Source organism: Schistocerca piceifrons, unplaced genomic scaffold (genome assembly GCF_021461385.2).
Source record: "Schistocerca piceifrons isolate TAMUIC-IGC-003096 unplaced genomic scaffold, iqSchPice1.1 HiC_scaffold_681, whole genome shotgun sequence".
NCBI lineage: Eukaryota > Metazoa > Arthropoda > Insecta > Orthoptera > Acrididae > Schistocerca > Schistocerca piceifrons.
This window is the reverse complement of record NW_025728928.1, coordinates 164,502-185,788: the sequence shown is the minus strand read 5'-3', so window position 1 is coordinate 185,788 and position 21,287 is coordinate 164,502. Positions and strand designations below refer to the sequence as shown.

Sequence of the window (21,287 nt, the reverse complement as noted above, 5' to 3'; positions counted from 1 at the left end):
GTGCGAATGCATCTGCATGTGCTCCCCTAGCCCTACCTCGTAATGCGCCTAGGGCTACGATCACCTTCGGCCGCTGCCGACTGGCGGGAAGCCGACACAGCGCGGCGTGGGGGCGCCCGGTTGTGCGGTGGTGGTGTAAAGGTCAGCATAGTTGCCTTGCAAGCAGTTGATCCGGGTTCGATTCCCGGCCACCGCAGCAGGCTTTCAGCTTTGCGTATGAGTACTTTTGCCACGCGCCGTTAAATTAATGTTCTTTCTCCCTCTTACTCGCTGCAGACCAGCCTACAGTGTGTCTCGACTTGTCTCGACTTTGCTCAGCTGACGCGAGAGCTGACGCTCTCCAGTCGGCCTATATCAAAACGACAAGCACGAGAAACGACTGAGAGAGGCAGGGAGAGGCGAGGCGGTGGACACACAGCACGCCCCTTCATTTCACGGTGGCGTCTCCCTCACTGAATCGGTCTGCAGCTGCGAAAACAAAGGAGAAAGAAAAATAGGAAGCAAAATTGCCAACAGTACCCTGTGTTCCCATGCGGTCACCCGCCCAAGCACTGACAAGGGCCAAAGTTGTTACACGTCGGCAATCGGGCATTTTCTTTCATTTTCTCTTTGCCGTATGAGAACCAGCGTATTCAACATATTGTGACCATTGCCGAGCGAATGCTGCAGCGCTTCCCGACGAGTCGGGTTCGGATCCTCTGCCAACGTCCACGCACGGCGATGATCTTTTGGTCATCACACTCGCCAGCTGAAATCGGCGATGCCTTTTCGTAGTAGTAAAAGCCTACTGGCCCGTGGGGGGATCGAACACCACGACCTTCGCGTTATTAGCACGACGCTCTAACCAACTGAGCTAACGGGCCTCGACGCGGACGGTTGCTCAGCCCTACGCTGGAAACACGTCGCATGAAGCCACACGCCACTTCTAGGGTCACCGTGTGTCTGCTTCGCCCGTCTATGTTCTGCTGGCGGTCACGAAACAGTAGCTGTACTGCGAGCAGGACGGGAAACGGCAGCACGCACTGCTGAAACTTGAGACGATTCGTGTGGAAAAAATTCCGTTCCTGGTACCGGCAATCGAGCCCGGGCCTCCGGGGTGATAGCCAGGCATCCTAGCCACTAGATCTCACCGGATTTGGGCGTCCGTTCGACGGATCGGATGGTCTCTCGCACATTTCGTGCCGAGGCCCGTGTCGGCACCCTTCTCTCTTTGCGAACGTCATTGCGCATACTGGCTGGCAAGGCGCGCACCTCAAAAGTCTCAGAGCAATGCTTTTGGCTTCATGCTCTACTGGGAGAAGAGGAAAAGGAAAGCTGTCAGTATCAATAACAGGAAGTATAAATTTTCTCTCTGAAGCGTTGAAACGTTGTGGATAACAAACAAGAAATAAGTTCGAGCCCTAGCGACAGCACCACCGTGAGTCACAGAAAATTAAATGCCCCGGGTGAGGATCGAACTCACGACCTTAAAATTATGAGACTTACGCGCTGACTACTGCGCTACCGAGGCACGGGACGGACCGTTGGTCCTGGGAACTGGGCAAGTAGCGTACCCATTGTTAGACGCAGAGATACACTACTTGGTGGATAACGTGTTCTGTTGCTACACGTGCATTGCCGGCCCAGTTGATTGTGGTGGTGCTGCAGCTTTTGCAACGATGGGCAGTACTCCCGTCGTTCAAGTTCATTGCCTCGGAGGCACCTGGACACAGCAACTTGTGAGGCCAGGCCGACGCCAGTCCGCAGAACATGACGCGAGCGTCTGAGTGGGGAACCGCGCGTGCTGCGTTCTCGGTTCTTCTCAAGGGAATCCCGCTATACATTCTTGTGGATCGTGCATCTCAAGCGCGCAAGCCACACGGCACCGCGGGAAAAGCAAAACGATGCATCGGCCGGGAATCGAACCCGGGCCGCCCGCGTGGCAGGCGAGCATTCTACCACTGAACCACCGATGCTCAGACCAGTAGCAATCTTTCGCTGCTTCCCGAGCAGATGTCTCGAGATAACGTGGGACTGCCGTCAAGCGCCGTAGCATTCTGTCGAGAAAATGCTGCAGACGCTGAATCCTGCACTGTACTGCCTAAAAATGCCGCCAGAACGCCGTCCTCTGCGTCCTCTTGCGTCGCCGGCGCCGACTCTTGCCAAAGGGTGCGAAATGTGCATGGATACGCCGTGCGAATGCATCTGCATGTGCTCCCCTAGCCTACCTCGTAATGCGCCTAGGGCTACGATCACCTTCGGCCGCTGCCGACTGGCGGGAAGCCGACACAGCGCGGCGTGGGGGCGCCCGGTTGTGCGGTGGTGGTGTAAAGGTCAGCATAGTTGCCTTGCAAGCAGTTGATCCGGGTTCGATTCCCGGCCACCGCAGCAGGCTTTCAGCTTTGCGTATGAGTACTTTTGCCACGCGCCGTTAAATTAATGTTCTTTCTCCCTCTTACTCGCTGCAGACCAGCCTACAGTGTGTCTCGACTTGTCTCGACTTTGCTCAGCTGACGCGAGAGCTGACGCTCTCCAGTCGGCCTATATCAAAACGACAAGCACGAGAAACGACTGAGAGAGGCAGGGAGAGGCGAGGCGGTGGACACACAGCACGCCCCTTCATTTCACGGTGGCGTCTCCCTCACTGAATCGGTCTGCAGCTGCGAAAACAAAGGAGAAAGAAAAATAGGAAGCAAAATTGCCAACAGTACCCTGTGTTCCCATGCGGTCACCCGCCCAAGCACTGACAAGGGCCAAAGTTGTTACACGTCGGCAATCGGGCATTTTCTTTCATTTTCTCTTTGCCGTATGAGAACCAGCGTATTCAACATATTGTGACCATTGCCGAGCGAATGCTGCAGCGCTTCCCGACGAGTCGGGTTCGGATCCTCTGCCAACGTCCACGCACGGCGATGATCTTTTGGTCATCACACTCGCCAGCTGAAATCGGCGCTGCCTTTTCGTAGTAGTAAAAGCCTACTGGCCCGTGGGGGGATCGAACACCACGACCTTCGCGTTATTAGCACGACGCTCTAACCAACTGAGCTAACGGGCCTCGACGCGGACGGTTGCTCAGCCCTACGCTGGAAACACGTCGCATGAAGCCACACGCCACTTCTAGGGTCACCGTGTGTCTGCTTCGCCCGTCTATGTTCTGCTGGCGGTCACGAAACAGTAGCTGTACTGCGAGCAGGACGGGAAACGGCAGCACGCCACTGCTGAAACTTGAGACGATTCGTGTGGAAAAAATTCCGTTCCGGTACCGGCAATCGAGCCCGGGCCTCCGGGGTGATAGCCAGGCATCCTAGCCACTAGATCTCACCGGATTTGGGCGTCCGTTCGACGGATCGGATGGTCTCTCGCACATTTCGTGCCGAGGCCCGTGTCGGCACCATTCTCTCTTTGCGAACGTCATTGCGCATACTGGCTGGCAAGGCGCGCACCTCAAAAGTCTCAGAGCAATGCTTTTGGCTTCATGCTCTACTGGGAGAAGAGGAAAAGGAAAGCTGTCAGTATCAATAACAGGAAGTATAAATTTTCTCTCTGAAGCGTTGAAACGTTGTGGATAACAAACAAGAAATAAGTTCGAGCCCTAGCGACAGCACCACCGTGAGTCACAGAAAATTAAATGCCCCGGGTGAGGATCGAACTCACGACCTTAAAATTATGAGACTTACGCGCTGACTACTGCGCTACCGAGGCACGGGGCGGACCGTTGGTCCTGGGAACTGGGCAAGTAGCGTACCCATTGTTAGACGCAGAGATACACTACTTGGTGGATAACGTGTTCTGTTGCTACACGTGCATTGCCGGCCCAGTTGATTGTGGTGGTGCTGCAGCTTTTGCAACGATGGGCAGTACTCCCCGTCGTTCAAGTTCATTGCCTCGGAGGCACCTGGACACAGCAACTTGTGAGGCCAGGCCGACGCCAGTCCGCAGAACATGACGCGAGCGTCTGAGTGGGGAACCGCGCGTGCTGCGTTCTCGGTTCTTCTCAAGGGAATCCCGCTATACATTCTTGTGGATCGTGCATCTCAAGCGCGCAAGCCACACGGCACCGCGGGAAAAGCAAAACGATGCATCGGCCGGGAATCGAACCCGGGCCGCCCGCGTGGCAGGCGAGCATTCTACCACTGAACCACCGATGCTCAGACCAGTAGCAATCTTTCGCTGCTTCCCGAGCAGATGTCTCGAGATAACGTGGGACTGCCGTCAAGCGCCGTAGCATTCTGTCGAGAAAATGCTGCAGACGCTGAATCCTGCACTGTACTGCCTAAAAATGCCGCCAGAACGCCGTCCTCTGCGTCCTCTTGCGTCGCCGGCGCCGACTCTTGCCAAAGGGTGCGAAATGTGCATGGATACGCCGTGCGAATGCATCTGCATGTGCTCCCCTAGCCTACCTCGTAATGCGCCTAGGGCTACGATCACCTTCGGCCGCTGCCGACTGGCGGGAAGCCGACACAGCGCGGCGTGGGGGCGCCCGGTTGTGCGGTGGTGGTGTAAAGGTCAGCATAGTTGCCTTGCAAGCAGTTGATCCGGGTTCGATTCCCGGCCACCGCAGCAGGCTTTCAGCTTTGCGTATGAGTACTTTTGCCACGCGCCGTTAAATTAATGTTCTTTCTCCCTCTTACTCGCTGCAGACCAGCCTACAGTGTGTCTCGACTTGTCTCGACTTTGCTCAGCTGACGCGAGAGCTGACGCTCTCCAGTCGGCCTATATCAAAACGACAAGCACGAGAAACGACTGAGAGAGGCAGGGAGAGGCGAGGCGGTGGACACACAGCACGCCCCTTCATTTCACGGTGGCGTCTCCCTCACTGAATCGGTCTGCAGCTGCGAAAACAAAGGAGAAAGAAAAATAGGAAGCAAAATTGCCAACAGTACCCTGTGTTCCCATGCGGTCACCCGCCCAAGCACTGACAAGGGCCAAAGTTGTTACACGTCGGCAATCGGGCATTTTCTTTCATTTTCTCTTTGCCGTATGAGAACCAGCGTATTCAACATATTGTGACCATTGCCGAGCGAATGCTGCAGCGCTTCCCGACGAGTCGGGTTCGGATCCTCTGCCAACGTCCACGCACGGCGATGATCTTTTGGTCATCACACTCGCCAGCTGAAATCGGCGCTGCCTTTTCGTAGTAGTAAAAGCCTACTGGCCCGTGGGGGGATCGAACACCACGACCTTCGCGTTATTAGCACGACGCTCTAACCAACTGAGCTAACGGGCCTCGACGCGGACGGTTGCTCAGCCCTACGCTGGAAACACGTCGCATGAAGCCACACGCCACTTCTAGGGTCACCGTGTGTCTGCTTCGCCCGTCTATGTTCTGCTGGCGGTCACGAAACAGTAGCTGTACTGCGAGCAGGACGGGAAACGGCAGCACGCACTGCTGAAACTTGAGACGATTCGTGTGGAAAAAATTCCGTTCCGGTACCGGCAATCGAGCCCGGGCCTCCGGGGTGATAGCCAGGCATCCTAGCCACTAGATCTCACCGGATTTGGGCGTCCGTTCGACGGATCGGATGGTCTCTCGCACATTTCGTGCCGAGGCCCGTGTCGGCACCATTCTCTCTTTGCGAACGTCATTGCGCATACTGGCTGGCAAGGCGCGCACCTCAAAAGTCTCAGAGCAATGCTTTTGGCTTCATGCTCTACTGGGAGAAGAGGAAAAGGAAAGCTGTCAGTATCAATAACAGGAAGTATAAATTTTCTCTCTGAAGCGTTGAAACGTTGTGGATAACAAACAAGAAATAAGTTCGAGCCCTAGCGACAGCACCACCGTGAGTCACAGAAAATTAAATGCCCCGGGTGAGGATCGAACTCACGACCTTAAAATTATGAGACTTACGCGCTGACTACTGCGCTACCGAGGCACGGGGCGGACCGTTGGTCCTGGGAACTGGGCAAGTAGCGTACCCATTGTTAGACGCAGAGATACACTACTTGGTGGATAACGTGTTCTGTTGCTACACGTGCATTGCCGGCCCAGTTGATTGTGGTGGTGCTGCAGCTTTTGCAACGATGGGCAGTACTCCCCGTCGTTCAAGTTCATTGCCTCGGAGGCACCTGGACACAGCAACTTGTGAGGCCAGGCCGACGCCAGTCCGCAGAACATGACGCGAGCGTCTGAGTGGGGAACCGCGCGTGCTGCGTTCTCGGTTCTTCTCAAGGGAATCCCGCTATACATTCTTGTGGATCGTGCATCTCAAGCGCGCAAGCCACACGGCACCGCGGGAAAAGCAAAACGATGCATCGGCCGGGAATCGAACCCGGGCCGCCCGCGTGGCAGGCGAGCATTCTACCACTGAACCACCGATGCTCAGACCAGTAGCAATCTTTCGCTGCTTCCCGAGCAGATGTCTCGAGATAACGTGGGACTGCCGTCAAGCGCCGTAGCATTCTGTCGAGAAAATGCTGCAGACGCTGAATCCTGCACTGTACTGCCTAAAAATGCCGCCAGAACGCCGTCCTCTGCGTCCTCTTGCGTCGCCGGCGCCGACTCTTGCCAAAGGGTGCGAAATGTGCATGGATACGCCGTGCGAATGCATCTGCATGTGCTCCCCTAGCCTACCTCGTAATGCGCCTAGGGCTACGATCACCTTCGGCCGCTGCCGACTGGCGGGAAGCCGACACAGCGCGGCGTGGGGGCGCCCGGTTGTGCGGTGGTGGTGTAAAGGTCAGCATAGTTGCCTTGCAAGCAGTTGATCCGGGTTCGATTCCCGGCCACCGCAGCAGGCTTTCAGCTTTGCGTATGAGTACTTTTGCCACGCGCCGTTAAATTAATGTTCTTTCTCCCTCTTACTCGCTGCAGACCAGCCTACAGTGTGTCTCGACTTGTCTCGACTTTGCTCAGCTGACGCGAGAGCTGACGCTCTCCAGTCGGCCTATATCAAAACGACAAGCACGAGAAACGACTGAGAGAGGCAGGGAGAGGCGAGGCGGTGGACACACAGCACGCCCCTTCATTTCACGGTGGCGTCTCCCTCACTGAATCGGTCTGCAGCTGCGAAAACAAAGGAGAAAGAAAAATAGGAAGCAAAATTGCCAACAGTACCCTGTGTTCCCATGCGGTCACCCGCCCAAGCACTGACAAGGGCCAAAGTTGTTACACGTCGGCAATCGGGCATTTTCTTTCATTTTCTCTTTGCCGTATGAGAACCAGCGTATTCAACATATTGTGACCATTGCCGAGCGAATGCTGCAGCGCTTCCCGACGAGTCGGGTTCGGATCCTCTGCCAACGTCCACGCACGGCGATGATCTTTTGGTCATCACACTCGCCAGCTGAAATCGGCGCTGCCTTTTCGTAGTAGTAAAAGCCTACTGGCCCGTGGGGGGATCGAACACCACGACCTTCGCGTTATTAGCACGACGCTCTAACCAACTGAGCTAACGGGCCTCGACGCGGACGGTTGCTCAGCCCTACGCTGGAAACACGTCGCATGAAGCCACACGCCACTTCTAGGGTCACCGTGTGTCTGCTTCGCCCGTCTATGTTCTGCTGGCGGTCACGAAACAGTAGCTGTACTGCGAGCAGGACGGGAAACGGCAGCACGCACTGCTGAAACTTGAGACGATTCGTGTGGAAAAAATTCCGTTCCGGTACCGGCAATCGAGCCCGGGCCTCCGGGGTGATAGCCAGGCATCCTAGCCACTAGATCTCACCGGATTTGGGCGTCCGTTCGACGGATCGGATGGTCTCTCGCACATTTCGTGCCGAGGCCCGTGTCGGCACCCTTCTCTCTTTGCGAACGTCATTGCGCATACTGGCTGGCAAGGCGCGCACCTCAAAAGTCTCAGAGCAATGCTTTTGGCTTCATGCTCTACTGGGAGAAGAGGAAAAGGAAAGCTGTCAGTATCAATAACAGGAAGTATAAATTTTCTCTCTGAAGCGTTGAAACGTTGTGGATAACAAACAAGAAATAAGTTCGAGCCCTAGCGACAGCACCACCGTGAGTCACAGAAAATTAAATGCCCCGGGTGAGGATCGAACTCACGACCTTAAAATTATGAGACTTACGCGCTGACTACTGCGCTACCGAGGCACGGGACGGACCGTTGGTCCTGGGAACTGGGCAAGTAGCGTACCCATTGTTAGACGCAGAGATACACTACTTGGTGGATAACGTGTTCTGTTGCTACACGTGCATTGCCGGCCCAGTTGATTGTGGTGGTGCTGCAGCTTTTGCAACGATGGGCAGTACTCCCCGTCGTTCAAGTTCATTGCCTCGGAGGCACCTGGACACAGCAACTTGTGAGGCCAGGCCGACGCCAGTCCGCAGAACATGACGCGAGCGTCTGAGTGGGGAACCGCGCGTGCTGCGTTCTCGGTTCTTCTCAAGGGAATCCCGCTATACATTCTTGTGGATCGTGCATCTCAAGCGCGCAAGCCACACGGCACCGCGGGAAAAGCAAAACGATGCATCGGCCGGGAATCGAACCCGGGCCGCCCGCGTGGCAGGCGAGCATTCTACCACTGAACCACCGATGCTCAGACCAGTAGCAATCTTTCGCTGCTTCCCGAGCAGATGTCTCGAGATAACGTGGGACTGCCGTCAAGCGCCGTAGCATTCTGTCGAGAAAATGCTGCAGACGCTGAATCCTGCACTGTACTGCCTAAAAATGCCGCCAGAACGCCGTCCTCTGCGTCCTCTTGCGTCGCCGGCGCCGACTCTTGCCAAAGGGTGCGAAATGTGCATGGATACGCCGTGCGAATGCATCTGCATGTGCTCCCCTAGCCTACCTCGTAATGCGCCTAGGGCTACGATCACCTTCGGCCGCTGCCGACTGGCGGGAAGCCGACACAGCGCGGCGTGGGGGCGCCCGGTTGTGCGGTGGTGGTGTAAAGGTCAGCATAGTTGCCTTGCAAGCAGTTGATCCGGGTTCGATTCCCGGCCACCGCAGCAGGCTTTCAGCTTTGCGTATGAGTACTTTTGCCACGCGCCGTTAAATTAATGTTCTTTCTCCCTCTTACTCGCTGCAGACCAGCCTACAGTGTGTCTCGACTTGTCTCGACTTTGCTCAGCTGACGCGAGAGCTGACGCTCTCCAGTCGGCCTATATCAAAACGACAAGCACGAGAAACGACTGAGAGAGGCAGGGAGAGGCGAGGCGGTGGACACACAGCACGCCCCTTCATTTCACGGTGGCGTCTCCCTCACTGAATCGGTCTGCAGCTGCGAAAACAAAGGAGAAAGAAAAATAGGAAGCAAAATTGCCAACAGTACCCTGTGTTCCCATGCGGTCACCCGCCCAAGCACTGACAAGGGCCAAAGTTGTTACACGTCGGCAATCGGGCATTTTCTTTCATTTTCTCTTTGCCGTATGAGAACCAGCGTATTCAACATATTGTGACCATTGCCGAGCGAATGCTGCAGCGCTTCCCGACGAGTCGGGTTCGGATCCTCTGCCAACGTCCACGCACGGCGATGATCTTTTGGTCATCACACTCGCCAGCTGAAATCGGCGCTGCCTTTTCGTAGTAGTAAAAGCCTACTGGCCCGTGGGGGGATCGAACACCACGACCTTCGCGTTATTAGCACGACGCTCTAACCAACTGAGCTAACGGGCCTCGACGCGGACGGTTGCTCAGCCCTACGCTGGAAACACGTCGCATGAAGCCACACGCCACTTCTAGGGTCACCGTGTGTCTGCTTCGCCCGTCTATGTTCTGCTGGCGGTCACGAAACAGTAGCTGTACTGCGAGCAGGACGGGAAACGGCAGCACGCACTGCTGAAACTTGAGACGATTCGTGTGGAAAAAATTCCGTTCCGGTACCGGCAATCGAGCCCGGGCCTCCGGGGTGATAGCCAGGCATCCTAGCCACTAGATCTCACCGGATTTGGGCGTCCGTTCGACGGATCGGATGGTCTCTCGCACATTTCGTGCCGAGGCCCGTGTCGGCACCCTTCTCTCTTTGCGAACGTCATTGCGCATACTGGCTGGCAAGGCGCGCACCTCAAAAGTCTCAGAGCAATGCTTTTGGCTTCATGCTCTACTGGGAGAAGAGGAAAAGGAAAGCTGTCAGTATCAATAACAGGAAGTATAAATTTTCTCTCTGAAGCGTTGAAACGTTGTGGATAACAAACAAGAAATAAGTTCGAGCCCTAGCGACAGCACCACCGTGAGTCACAGAAAATTAAATGCCCCGGGTGAGGATCGAACTCACGACCTTAAAATTATGAGACTTACGCGCTGACTACTGCGCTACCGAGGCACGGGACGGACCGTTGGTCCTGGGAACTGGGCAAGTAGCGTACCCATTGTTAGACGCAGAGATACACTACTTGGTGGATAACGTGTTCTGTTGCTACACGTGCATTGCCGGCCCAGTTGATTGTGGTGGTGCTGCAGCTTTTGCAACGATGGGCAGTACTCCCCGTCGTTCAAGTTCATTGCCTCGGAGGCACCTGGACACAGCAACTTGTGAGGCCAGGCCGACGCCAGTCCGCAGAACATGACGCGAGCGTCTGAGTGGGGAACCGCGCGTGCTGCGTTCTCGGTTCTTCTCAAGGGAATCCCGCTATACATTCTTGTGGATCGTGCATCTCAAGCGCGCAAGCCACACGGCACCGCGGGAAAAGCAAAACGATGCATCGGCCGGGAATCGAACCCGGGCCGCCCGCGTGGCAGGCGAGCATTCTACCACTGAACCACCGATGCTCAGACCAGTAGCAATCTTTCGCTGCTTCCCGAGCAGATGTCTCGAGATAACGTGGGACTGCCGTCAAGCGCCGTAGCATTCTGTCGAGAAAATGCTGCAGACGCTGAATCCTGCACTGTACTGCCTAAAAATGCCGCCAGAACGCCGTCCTCTGCGTCCTCTTGCGTCGCCGGCGCCGACTCTTGCCAAAGGGTGCGAAATGTGCATGGATACGCCGTGCGAATGCATCTGCATGTGCTCCCCTAGCCTACCTCGTAATGCGCCTAGGGCTACGATCACCTTCGGCCGCTGCCGACTGGCGGGAAGCCGACACAGCGCGGCGTGGGGGCGCCCGGTTGTGCGGTGGTGGTGTAAAGGTCAGCATAGTTGCCTTGCAAGCAGTTGATCCGGGTTCGATTCCCGGCCACCGCAGCAGGCTTTCAGCTTTGCGTATGAGTACTTTTGCCACGCGCCGTTAAATTAATGTTCTTTCTCCCTCTTACTCGCTGCAGACCAGCCTACAGTGTGTCTCGACTTGTCTCGACTTTGCTCAGCTGACGCGAGAGCTGACGCTCTCCAGTCGGCCTATATCAAAACGACAAGCACGAGAAACGACTGAGAGAGGCAGGGAGAGGCGAGGCGGTGGACACACAGCACGCCCCTTCATTTCACGGTGGCGTCTCCCTCACTGAATCGGTCTGCAGCTGCGAAAACAAAGGAGAAAGAAAAATAGGAAGCAAAATTGCCAACAGTACCCTGTGTTCCCATGCGGTCACCCGCCCAAGCACTGACAAGGGCCAAAGTTGTTACACGTCGGCAATCGGGCATTTTCTTTCATTTTCTCTTTGCCGTATGAGAACCAGCGTATTCAACATATTGTGACCATTGCCGAGCGAATGCTGCAGCGCTTCCCGACGAGTCGGGTTCGGATCCTCTGCCAACGTCCACGCACGGCGATGATCTTTTGGTCATCACACTCGCCAGCTGAAATCGGCGCTGCCTTTTCGTAGTAGTAAAAGCCTACTGGCCCGTGGGGGGATCGAACACCACGACCTTCGCGTTATTAGCACGACGCTCTAACCAACTGAGCTAACGGGCCTCGACGCGGACGGTTGCTCAGCCCTACGCTGGAAACACGTCGCATGAAGCCACACGCCACTTCTAGGGTCACCGTGTGTCTGCTTCGCCCGTCTATGTTCTGCTGGCGGTCACGAAACAGTAGCTGTACTGCGAGCAGGACGGGAAACGGCAGCACGCACTGCTGAAACTTGAGACGATTCGTGTGGAAAAAATTCCGTTCCGGTACCGGCAATCGAGCCCGGGCCTCCGGGGTGATAGCCAGGCATCCTAGCCACTAGATCTCACCGGATTTGGGCGTCCGTTCGACGGATCGGATGGTCTCTCGCACATTTCGTGCCGAGGCCCGTGTCGGCACCCTTCTCTCTTTGCGAACGTCATTGCGCATACTGGCTGGCAAGGCGCGCACCTCAAAAGTCTCAGAGCAATGCTTTTGGCTTCATGCTCTACTGGGAGAAGAGGAAAAGGAAAGCTGTCAGTATCAATAACAGGAAGTATAAATTTTCTCTCTGAAGCGTTGAAACGTTGTGGATAACAAACAAGAAATAAGTTCGAGCCCTAGCGACAGCACCACCGTGAGTCACAGAAAATTAAATGCCCCGGGTGAGGATCGAACTCACGACCTTAAAATTATGAGACTTACGCGCTGACTACTGCGCTACCGAGGCACGGGACGGACCGTTGGTCCTGGGAACTGGGCAAGTAGCGTACCCATTGTTAGACGCAGAGATACACTACTTGGTGGATAACGTGTTCTGTTGCTACACGTGCATTGCCGGCCCAGTTGATTGTGGTGGTGCTGCAGCTTTTGCAACGATGGGCAGTACTCCCCGTCGTTCAAGTTCATTGCCTCGGAGGCACCTGGACACAGCAACTTGTGAGGCCAGGCCGACGCCAGTCCGCAGAACATGACGCGAGCGTCTGAGTGGGGAACCGCGCGTGCTGCGTTCTCGGTTCTTCTCAAGGGAATCCCGCTATACATTCTTGTGGATCGTGCATCTCAAGCGCGCAAGCCACACGGCACCGCGGGAAAAGCAAAACGATGCATCGGCCGGGAATCGAACCCGGGCCGCCCGCGTGGCAGGCGAGCATTCTACCACTGAACCACCGATGCTCAGACCAGTAGCAATCTTTCGCTGCTTCCCGAGCAGATGTCTCGAGATAACGTGGGACTGCCGTCAAGCGCCGTAGCATTCTGTCGAGAAAATGCTGCAGACGCTGAATCCTGCACTGTACTGCCTAAAAATGCCGCCAGAACGCCGTCCTCTGCGTCCTCTTGCGTCGCCGGCGCCGACTCTTGCCAAAGGGTGCGAAATGTGCATGGATACGCCGTGCGAATGCATCTGCATGTGCTCCCCTAGCCTACCTCGTAATGCGCCTAGGGCTACGATCACCTTCGGCCGCTGCCGACTGGCGGGAAGCCGACACAGCGCGGCGTGGGGGCGCCCGGTTGTGCGGTGGTGGTGTAAAGGTCAGCATAGTTGCCTTGCAAGCAGTTGATCCGGGTTCGATTCCCGGCCACCGCAGCAGGCTTTCAGCTTTGCGTATGAGTACTTTTGCCACGCGCCGTTAAATTAATGTTCTTTCTCCCTCTTACTCGCTGCAGACCAGCCTACAGTGTGTCTCGACTTGTCTCGACTTTGCTCAGCTGACGCGAGAGCTGACGCTCTCCAGTCGGCCTATATCAAAACGACAAGCACGAGAAACGACTGAGAGAGGCAGGGAGAGGCGAGGCGGTGGACACACAGCACGCCCCTTCATTTCACGGTGGCGTCTCCCTCACTGAATCGGTCTGCAGCTGCGAAAACAAAGGAGAAAGAAAAATAGGAAGCAAAATTGCCAACAGTACCCTGTGTTCCCATGCGGTCACCCGCCCAAGCACTGACAAGGGCCAAAGTTGTTACACGTCGGCAATCGGGCATTTTCTTTCATTTTCTCTTTGCCGTATGAGAACCAGCGTATTCAACATATTGTGACCATTGCCGAGCGAATGCTGCAGCGCTTCCCGACGAGTCGGGTTCGGATCCTCTGCCAACGTCCACGCACGGCGATGATCTTTTGGTCATCACACTCGCCAGCTGAAATCGGCGCTGCCTTTTCGTAGTAGTAAAAGCCTACTGGCCCGTGGGGGGATCGAACACCACGACCTTCGCGTTATTAGCACGACGCTCTAACCAACTGAGCTAACGGGCCTCGACGCGGACGGTTGCTCAGCCCTACGCTGGAAACACGTCGCATGAAGCCACACGCCACTTCTAGGGTCACCGTGTGTCTGCTTCGCCCGTCTATGTTCTGCTGGCGGTCACGAAACAGTAGCTGTACTGCGAGCAGGACGGGAAACGGCAGCACGCACTGCTGAAACTTGAGACGATTCGTGTGGAAAAAATTCCGTTCCGGTACCGGCAATCGAGCCCGGGCCTCCGGGGTGATAGCCAGGCATCCTAGCCACTAGATCTCACCGGATTTGGGCGTCCGTTCGACGGATCGGATGGTCTCTCGCACATTTCGTGCCGAGGCCCGTGTCGGCACCCTTCTCTCTTTGCGAACGTCATTGCGCATACTGGCTGGCAAGGCGCGCACCTCAAAAGTCTCAGAGCAATGCTTTTGGCTTCATGCTCTACTGGGAGAAGAGGAAAAGGAAAGCTGTCAGTATCAATAACAGGAAGTATAAATTTTCTCTCTGAAGCGTTGAAACGTTGTGGATAACAAACAAGAAATAAGTTCGAGCCCTAGCGACAGCACCACCGTGAGTCACAGAAAATTAAATGCCCCGGGTGAGGATCGAACTCACGACCTTAAAATTATGAGACTTACGCGCTGACTACTGCGCTACCGAGGCACGGGACGGACCGTTGGTCCTGGGAACTGGGCAAGTAGCGTACCCATTGTTAGACGCAGAGATACACTACTTGGTGGATAACGTGTTCTGTTGCTACACGTGCATTGCCGGCCCAGTTGATTGTGGTGGTGCTGCAGCTTTTGCAACGATGGGCAGTACTCCCCGTCGTTCAAGTTCATTGCCTCGGAGGCACCTGGACACAGCAACTTGTGAGGCCAGGCCGACGCCAGTCCGCAGAACATGACGCGAGCGTCTGAGTGGGGAACCGCGCGTGCTGCGTTCTCGGTTCTTCTCAAGGGAATCCCGCTATACATTCTTGTGGATCGTGCATCTCAAGCGCGCAAGCCACACGGCACCGCGGGAAAAGCAAAACGATGCATCGGCCGGGAATCGAACCCGGGCCGCCCGCGTGGCAGGCGAGCATTCTACCACTGAACCACCGATGCTCAGACCAGTAGCAATCTTTCGCTGCTTCCCGAGCAGATGTCTCGAGATAACGTGGGACTGCCGTCAAGCGCCGTAGCATTCTGTCGAGAAAATGCTGCAGACGCTGAATCCTGCACTGTACTGCCTAAAAATGCCGCCAGAACGCCGTCCTCTGCGTCCTCTTGCGTCGCCGGCGCCGACTCTTGCCAAAGGGTGCGAAATGTGCATGGATACGCCGTGCGAATGCATCTGCATGTGCTCCCCTAGCCTACCTCGTAATGCGCCTAGGGCTACGATCACCTTCGGCCGCTGCCGACTGGCGGGAAGCCGACACAGCGCGGCGTGGGGGCGCCCGGTTGTGCGGTGGTGGTGTAAAGGTCAGCATAGTTGCCTTGCAAGCAGTTGATCCGGGTTCGATTCCCGGCCACCGCAGCAGGCTTTCAGCTTTGCGTATGAGTACTTTTGCCACGCGCCGTTAAATTAATGTTCTTTCTCCCTCTTACTCGCTGCAGACCAGCCTACAGTGTGTCTCGACTTGTCTCGACTTTGCTCAGCTGACGCGAGAGCTGACGCTCTCCAGTCGGCCTATATCAAAACGACAAGCACGAGAAACGACTGAGAGAGGCAGGGAGAGGCGAGGCGGTGGACACACAGCACGCCCCTTCATTTCACGGTGGCGTCTCCCTCACTGAATCGGTCTGCAGCTGCGAAAACAAAGGAGAAAGAAAAATAGGAAGCAAAATTGCCAACAGTACCCTGTGTTCCCATGCGGTCACCCGCCCAAGCACTGACAAGGGCCAAAGTTGTTACACGTCGGCAATCGGGCATTTTCTTTCATTTTCTCTTTGCCGTATGAGAACCAGCGTATTCAACATATTGTGACCATTGCCGAGCGAATGCTGCAGCGCTTCCCGACGAGTCGGGTTCGGATCCTCTGCCAACGTCCACGCACGGCGATGATCTTTTGGTCATCACACTCGCCAGCTGAAATCGGCGCTGCCTTTTCGTAGTAGTAAAAGCCTACTGGCCCGTGGGGGGATCGAACACCACGACCTTCGCGTTATTAGCACGACGCTCTAACCAACTGAGCTAACGGGCCTCGACGCGGACGGTTGCTCAGCCCTACGCTGGAAACACGTCGCATGAAGCCACACGCCACTTCTAGGGTCACCGTGTGTCTGCTTCGCCCGTCTATGTTCTGCTGGCGGTCACGAAACAGTAGCTGTACTGCGAGCAGGACGGGAAACGGCAGCACGCACTGCTGAAACTTGAGACGATTCGTGTGGAAAAAATTCCGTTCCGGTACCGGCAATCGAGCCCGGGCCTCCGGGGTGATAGCCAGGCATCCTAGCCACTAGATCTCACCGGATTTGGGCGTCCGTTCGACGGATCGGATGGTCTCTCGCACATTTCGTGCCGAGGCCCGTGTCGGCACCCTTCTCTCTTTGCGAACGTCATTGCGCATACTGGCTGGCAAGGCGCGCACCTCAAAAGTCTCAGAGCAATGCTTTTGGCTTCATGCTCTACTGGGAGAAGAGGAAAAGGAAAGCTGTCAGTATCAATAACAGGAAGTATAAATTTTCTCTCTGAAGCGTTGAAACGTTGTGGATAACAAACAAGAAATAAGTTCGAGCCCTAGCGACAGCACCACCGTGAGTCACAGAAAATTAAATGCCCCGGGTGAGGATCGAACTCACGACCTTAAAATTATGAGACTTACGCGCTGACTACTGCGCTACCGAGGCACGGGACGGACCGTTGGTCCTGGGAACTGGGCAAGTAGCGTACCCATTGTTAGACGCAGAGATACACTACTTGGTGGATAACGTGTTCTGTTGCTACACGTGCATTGCCGGCCCAGTTGATTGTGGTGGTGCTGCAGCTTTTGCAACGATGGGCAGTACTCCCCGTCGTTCAAGTTCATTGCCTCGGAGGCACCTGGACACAGCAACTTGTGAGGCCAGGCCGACGCCAGTCCGCAGAACATGACGCGAGCGTCTGAGTGGGGAACCGCGCGTGCTGCGTTCTCGGTTCTTCTCAAGGGAATCCCGCTATACATTCTTGTGGATCGTGCATCTCAAGCGCGCAAGCCACACGGCACCGCGGGAAAAGCAAAACGATGCATCGGCCGGGAATCGAACCCGGGCCGCCCGCGTGGCAGGCGAGCATTCTACCACTGAACCACCGATGCTCAGACCAGTAGCAATCTTTCGCTGCTTCCCGAGCAGATGTCTCGAGATAACGTGGGACTGCCGTCAAGCGCCGTAGCATTCTGTCGAGAAAATGCTGCAGACGCTGAATCCTGCACTGTACTGCCTAAAAATGCCGCCAGAACGCCGTCCTCTGCGTCCTCTTGCGTCGCCGGCGCCGACTCTTGCCAAAGGGTGCGAAATGTGCATGGATACGCCGTGCGAATGCATCTGCATGTGCTCCCCTAGCCTACCTCGTAATGCGCCTAGGGCTACGATCACCTTCGGCCGCTGCCGACTGGCGGGAAGCCGACACAGCGCGGCGTGGGGGCGCCCGGTTGTGCGGTGGTGGTGTAAAGGTCAGCATAGTTGCCTTGCAAGCAGTTGATCCGGGTTCGATTCCCGGCCACCGCAGCAGGCTTTCAGCTTTGCGTATGAGTACTTTTGCCACGCGCCGTTAAATTAATGTTCTTTCTCCCTCTTACTCGCTGCAGACCAGCCTACAGTGTGTCTCGACTTGTCTCGACTTTGCTCAGCTGACGCGAGAGCTGACGCTCTCCAGTCGGCCTATATCAAAACGACAAGCACGAGAAACGACTGAGAGAGGCAGGGAGAGGCGAGGCGGTGGACACACAGCACGCCCCTTCATTTCACGGTGGCGTCTCCCTCACTGAATCGGTCTGCAGCTGCGAAAACAAAGGAGAAAGAAAAATAGGAAGCAAAATTGCCAACAGTACCCTGTGTTCCCATGCGGTCACCCGCCCAAGCACTGACAAGGGCCAAAGTTGTTACACGTCGGCAATCGGGCATTTTCTTTCATTTTCTCTTTGCCGTATGAGAACCAGCGTATTCAACATATTGTGACCATTGCCGAGCGAATGCTGCAGCGCTTCCCGACGAGTCGGGTTCGGATCCTCTGCCAACGTCCACGCACGGCGATGATCTTTTGGTCATCACACTCGCCAGCTGAAATCGGCGCTGCCTTTTCGTAGTAGTAAAAGCCTACTGGCCCGTGGGGGGATCGAACACCACGACCTTCGCGTTATTAGCACGACGCTCTAACCAACTGAGCTAACGGGCCTCGACGCGGACGGTTGCTCAGCCCTACGCTGGAAACACGTCGCATGAAGCCACACGCCACTTCTAGGGTCACCGTGTGTCTGCTTCGCCCGTCTATGTTCTGCTGGCGGTCACGAAACAGTAGCTGTACTGCGAGCAGGACGGGAAACGGCAGCACGCACTGCTGAAACTTGAGACGATTCGTGTGGAAAAAATTCCGTTCCGGTACCGGCAATCGAGCCCGGGCCTCCGGGGTGATAGCCAGGCATCCTAGCCACTAGATCTCACCGGATTTGGGCATCCGTTCGACGGATCGGATGGTCTCTCGCACATTTCGTGCCGAGGCCCGTGTCGGCACCCTTCTCTCTTTGCGAACGTCATTGCGCATACTGGCTGGCAAGGCGCGCACCTCAAAAGTCTCAGAGCAATGCTTTTGGCTTCATGCTCTACTGGGAGAAGAGGAAAAGGAAAGCTGTCAGTATCAATAACAGGAAGTATAAATTTTCTCTCTGAAGCGTTGAAACGTTGTGGATAACAAACAAGAAATAAGTTCGAGCCCTAGCGACAGCACCACCGTGAGTCACAGAAAATTAAATGCCCCGGGTGAGGATCGAACTCACGACCTTAAAATTATGAGACTTACGCGCTGACTACTGCGCTACCGAGGCACGGGGCGGACCGTTGGTCCTGGGAACTGGGCAAGTAGCGTACCCATTGTTAGACGCAGAGATACACTACTTGGTGGATAACGTGTTCTGTTGCTACACGTGCATTGCCGGCCCAGTTGATTGTGGTGGTGCTGCAGCTTTTGCAACGATGGGCAGTACTCCCCGTCGTTCAAGTTCATTGCCTCGGAGGCACCTGGACACAGCAACTTGTGAGGCCAGGCCGACGCCAGTCCGCAGAACATGACGCGAGCGTCTGAGTGGGGAACCGCGCGTGCTGCGTTCTCGGTTCTTCTCAAGGGAATCCCGCTATACATTCTTGTGGATCGTGCATCTCAAGCGCGCAAGCCACACGGCACCGCGGGAAAAGCAAAACGATGCATCGGCCGGGAATCGAACCCGGGCCGCCCGCGTGGCAGGCGAGCATTCTACCACTGAACCACCGATGCTCAGACCAGTAGCAATCTTTCGCTGCTTCCCGAGCAGATGTCTCGAGATAACGTGGGACTGCCGTCAAGCGCCGTAGCATTCTGTCGAGAAAATGCTGCAGACGCTGAATCCTGCACTGTACTGCCTAAAAATGCCGCCAGAACGCCGTCCTCTGCGTCCTCTTGCGTCGCCGGCGCCGACTCTTGCCAAAGGGTGCGAAATGTGCATGGATACGCCGTGCGAATGCATCTGCATGTGCTCCCCTAGCCTACCTCGTAATGCGCCTAGGGCTACGATCACCTTCGGCCGCTGCCGACTGGCGGGAAGCCGACACAGCGCGGCGTGGGGGCGCCCGGTTGTGCGGTGGTGGTGTAAAGGTCAGCATAGTTGCCTTGCAAGCAGTTGATCCGGGTTCGATTCCCGGCCACCGCAGCAGGCTTTCAGCTTTGCGTGTGAGTACTTTTGCCACGCGCCGTTAAATTAATGTTCTTTCTCCCTCTTACTCGCTGCAGACCAGCCTACAGTGTGTCTCGACTTTGCTCAGCTGACGCGAGAGCTGACGCTCTCCAGTCGGCCTATATCAAAACGACAAGCACGAGAAACGACTGAGAGAGGCAGGGAGAGGCGAGGCGGTGGACACACAGCACGCCCCTTCATTTCACGGTGGCGTCTCCCTCACTGAATCGGTCTGCAGCTGCGAAAACAAAGGAGAAAGAAAAATAGGAAGCAAAATTGCCAACAGTACCCTGTGTTCCCATGCGGTCACCCGCCCAAGCACTGACAAGGGCCAAAGTTGTTACACGTCGGCAATCGGGCATTTTCTTTCATTTTCTCTTTGCCGTATGAGAACCAGCGTATTCAACATATTGTGACCATTGCCGAGCGAATGCTGCAGCGCTTCCCGACGAGTCGGGTTCGGATCCTCTGCCAACGTCCACGCACGGCGATGATCTTTTGGTCATCACACTCGCCAGCTGAAATCGGCGCTGCCTTTTCGTAGTAGTAAAAGCCTACTGGCCCGTGGGGGGATCGAACACCACGACCTTCGCGTTATTAGCACGACGCTCTAACCAACTGAGCTAACGGGCCTCGACGCGGACGGTTGCTCAGCCCTACGCTGGAAACACGTCGCATGAAGCCACACGCCACTTCTAGGGTCACCGTGTGTCTGCTTCGCCCGTCTATGTTCTGCTGGCGGTCACGAAACAGTAGCTGTACTGCGAGCAGGACGGGAAACGGCAGCACGCACTGCTGAAACTTGAGACGATTCGTGTGGAAAAAATTCCGTTCCGGTACCGGCAATCGAGCCCGGGCCTCCGGGGTGATAGCCAGGCATCCTAGCCACTAGATCTCACCGGATTTGGGCGTCCGTTCGACGGATCGGATGGTCTCTCGCACATTTCGTGCCGAGGCCCGTGTCGGCACCCTTCTCTCTTTGCGAACGTCATTGCGCATACTGGCTGGCAAGGCGCGCACCTCAAAAGTCTCAGAGCAATGCTTTTGGCTTCATGCTCTACTGGGAGAAGAGGAAAAGGAAAGCTGTCAGTATCAATAACAGGAAGTATAAATTTTCTCTCTGAAGCGTTGAAACGTTGTGGATAACAAACAAGAAATAAGTTCGAGCCCTAGCGACAGCACCACCGTGAGTCACAGAAAATTAAATGCCCCGGGTGAGGATCGAACTCACGACCTTAAAATTATGAGACTTACGCGCTGACTACTGCGCTACCGAGGCACGGGGCGGACCGTTGGTCCTGGGAACTGGGCAAGTAGCGTACCCATTGTTAGACGCAGAGATACACTACTTGGTGGATAACGTGTTCTGTTGCTACACGTGCATTGCCGGCCCAGTTGATTGTGGTGGTGCTGCAGCTTTTGCAACGATGGGCAGTACTCCCCGTCGTTCAAGTTCATTGCCTCGGAGGCACCTGGACACAGCAACTTGTGAGGCCAGGCCGACGCCAGTCCGCAGAACATGACGCG

At 55.8% G+C, this 21,287-nt stretch overlaps 39 non-coding genes across 39 annotated transcripts; 10 read left to right on the top strand and 29 right to left on the bottom strand.

Annotated features, from left to right (window-relative positions):
• Positions 1-124: 124 nt before the first annotated feature.
• Trnaa-ugc lies at positions 125-196 on the top strand. The gene has a single exon. It is a non-coding gene; the product is annotated as a tRNA-Ala (tRNA).
• A 592-nt stretch (positions 197-788) lies between these two features.
• On the bottom strand, positions 789-863 carry Trnai-aau. Its single transcript has one exon. It is a non-coding gene; the product is annotated as a tRNA-Ile (tRNA).
• Positions 864-1,437: 574 nt separating this feature from the next.
• Trnam-cau lies at positions 1,438-1,510 on the bottom strand. The gene has a single exon. It is a non-coding gene; the product is annotated as a tRNA-Met (tRNA).
• A 374-nt stretch (positions 1,511-1,884) lies between these two features.
• On the bottom strand, positions 1,885-1,955 carry Trnag-gcc. Its single transcript has one exon. It is a non-coding gene; the product is annotated as a tRNA-Gly (tRNA).
• A 340-nt stretch (positions 1,956-2,295) lies between these two features.
• On the top strand, positions 2,296-2,367 carry Trnaa-ugc. The gene has a single exon. It is a non-coding gene; the product is annotated as a tRNA-Ala (tRNA).
• A 592-nt stretch (positions 2,368-2,959) lies between these two features.
• Positions 2,960-3,034, bottom strand: Trnai-aau. Its single transcript has one exon. It is a non-coding gene; the product is annotated as a tRNA-Ile (tRNA).
• A 574-nt stretch (positions 3,035-3,608) lies between these two features.
• Positions 3,609-3,681, bottom strand: Trnam-cau. Its single transcript has one exon. It is a non-coding gene; the product is annotated as a tRNA-Met (tRNA).
• A 375-nt stretch (positions 3,682-4,056) lies between these two features.
• Trnag-gcc lies at positions 4,057-4,127 on the bottom strand. The gene has a single exon. It is a non-coding gene; the product is annotated as a tRNA-Gly (tRNA).
• Positions 4,128-4,467: 340 nt separating this feature from the next.
• On the top strand, positions 4,468-4,539 carry Trnaa-ugc. The gene has a single exon. It is a non-coding gene; the product is annotated as a tRNA-Ala (tRNA).
• Positions 4,540-5,131: 592 nt separating this feature from the next.
• Positions 5,132-5,206, bottom strand: Trnai-aau. Its single transcript has one exon. It is a non-coding gene; the product is annotated as a tRNA-Ile (tRNA).
• A 573-nt stretch (positions 5,207-5,779) lies between these two features.
• Positions 5,780-5,852, bottom strand: Trnam-cau. The gene has a single exon. It is a non-coding gene; the product is annotated as a tRNA-Met (tRNA).
• Positions 5,853-6,227: 375 nt separating this feature from the next.
• Trnag-gcc lies at positions 6,228-6,298 on the bottom strand. The gene has a single exon. It is a non-coding gene; the product is annotated as a tRNA-Gly (tRNA).
• Positions 6,299-6,638: 340 nt separating this feature from the next.
• Positions 6,639-6,710, top strand: Trnaa-ugc. Its single transcript has one exon. It is a non-coding gene; the product is annotated as a tRNA-Ala (tRNA).
• Positions 6,711-7,302: 592 nt separating this feature from the next.
• Positions 7,303-7,377, bottom strand: Trnai-aau. Its single transcript has one exon. It is a non-coding gene; the product is annotated as a tRNA-Ile (tRNA).
• A 573-nt stretch (positions 7,378-7,950) lies between these two features.
• Positions 7,951-8,023, bottom strand: Trnam-cau. The gene has a single exon. It is a non-coding gene; the product is annotated as a tRNA-Met (tRNA).
• A 375-nt stretch (positions 8,024-8,398) lies between these two features.
• Trnag-gcc lies at positions 8,399-8,469 on the bottom strand. Its single transcript has one exon. It is a non-coding gene; the product is annotated as a tRNA-Gly (tRNA).
• A 340-nt stretch (positions 8,470-8,809) lies between these two features.
• Trnaa-ugc lies at positions 8,810-8,881 on the top strand. Its single transcript has one exon. It is a non-coding gene; the product is annotated as a tRNA-Ala (tRNA).
• Positions 8,882-9,473: 592 nt separating this feature from the next.
• On the bottom strand, positions 9,474-9,548 carry Trnai-aau. Its single transcript has one exon. It is a non-coding gene; the product is annotated as a tRNA-Ile (tRNA).
• A 573-nt stretch (positions 9,549-10,121) lies between these two features.
• On the bottom strand, positions 10,122-10,194 carry Trnam-cau. Its single transcript has one exon. It is a non-coding gene; the product is annotated as a tRNA-Met (tRNA).
• A 375-nt stretch (positions 10,195-10,569) lies between these two features.
• Positions 10,570-10,640, bottom strand: Trnag-gcc. Its single transcript has one exon. It is a non-coding gene; the product is annotated as a tRNA-Gly (tRNA).
• Positions 10,641-10,980: 340 nt separating this feature from the next.
• Trnaa-ugc lies at positions 10,981-11,052 on the top strand. The gene has a single exon. It is a non-coding gene; the product is annotated as a tRNA-Ala (tRNA).
• A 592-nt stretch (positions 11,053-11,644) lies between these two features.
• Positions 11,645-11,719, bottom strand: Trnai-aau. Its single transcript has one exon. It is a non-coding gene; the product is annotated as a tRNA-Ile (tRNA).
• Positions 11,720-12,292: 573 nt separating this feature from the next.
• On the bottom strand, positions 12,293-12,365 carry Trnam-cau. Its single transcript has one exon. It is a non-coding gene; the product is annotated as a tRNA-Met (tRNA).
• A 375-nt stretch (positions 12,366-12,740) lies between these two features.
• Positions 12,741-12,811, bottom strand: Trnag-gcc. Its single transcript has one exon. It is a non-coding gene; the product is annotated as a tRNA-Gly (tRNA).
• Positions 12,812-13,151: 340 nt separating this feature from the next.
• Trnaa-ugc lies at positions 13,152-13,223 on the top strand. Its single transcript has one exon. It is a non-coding gene; the product is annotated as a tRNA-Ala (tRNA).
• A 592-nt stretch (positions 13,224-13,815) lies between these two features.
• Positions 13,816-13,890, bottom strand: Trnai-aau. The gene has a single exon. It is a non-coding gene; the product is annotated as a tRNA-Ile (tRNA).
• A 573-nt stretch (positions 13,891-14,463) lies between these two features.
• Trnam-cau lies at positions 14,464-14,536 on the bottom strand. Its single transcript has one exon. It is a non-coding gene; the product is annotated as a tRNA-Met (tRNA).
• Positions 14,537-14,911: 375 nt separating this feature from the next.
• Trnag-gcc lies at positions 14,912-14,982 on the bottom strand. The gene has a single exon. It is a non-coding gene; the product is annotated as a tRNA-Gly (tRNA).
• Positions 14,983-15,322: 340 nt separating this feature from the next.
• Positions 15,323-15,394, top strand: Trnaa-ugc. The gene has a single exon. It is a non-coding gene; the product is annotated as a tRNA-Ala (tRNA).
• Positions 15,395-15,986: 592 nt separating this feature from the next.
• Positions 15,987-16,061, bottom strand: Trnai-aau. The gene has a single exon. It is a non-coding gene; the product is annotated as a tRNA-Ile (tRNA).
• Positions 16,062-16,634: 573 nt separating this feature from the next.
• On the bottom strand, positions 16,635-16,707 carry Trnam-cau. The gene has a single exon. It is a non-coding gene; the product is annotated as a tRNA-Met (tRNA).
• A 375-nt stretch (positions 16,708-17,082) lies between these two features.
• Positions 17,083-17,153, bottom strand: Trnag-gcc. The gene has a single exon. It is a non-coding gene; the product is annotated as a tRNA-Gly (tRNA).
• A 340-nt stretch (positions 17,154-17,493) lies between these two features.
• Trnaa-ugc lies at positions 17,494-17,565 on the top strand. The gene has a single exon. It is a non-coding gene; the product is annotated as a tRNA-Ala (tRNA).
• Positions 17,566-18,157: 592 nt separating this feature from the next.
• Trnai-aau lies at positions 18,158-18,232 on the bottom strand. The gene has a single exon. It is a non-coding gene; the product is annotated as a tRNA-Ile (tRNA).
• A 573-nt stretch (positions 18,233-18,805) lies between these two features.
• Trnam-cau lies at positions 18,806-18,878 on the bottom strand. Its single transcript has one exon. It is a non-coding gene; the product is annotated as a tRNA-Met (tRNA).
• Positions 18,879-19,253: 375 nt separating this feature from the next.
• Trnag-gcc lies at positions 19,254-19,324 on the bottom strand. The gene has a single exon. It is a non-coding gene; the product is annotated as a tRNA-Gly (tRNA).
• Positions 19,325-19,664: 340 nt separating this feature from the next.
• Trnaa-ugc lies at positions 19,665-19,736 on the top strand. Its single transcript has one exon. It is a non-coding gene; the product is annotated as a tRNA-Ala (tRNA).
• Positions 19,737-20,318: 582 nt separating this feature from the next.
• Positions 20,319-20,393, bottom strand: Trnai-aau. The gene has a single exon. It is a non-coding gene; the product is annotated as a tRNA-Ile (tRNA).
• A 573-nt stretch (positions 20,394-20,966) lies between these two features.
• Positions 20,967-21,039, bottom strand: Trnam-cau. The gene has a single exon. It is a non-coding gene; the product is annotated as a tRNA-Met (tRNA).
• Positions 21,040-21,287: the final 248 nt, after the last annotated feature.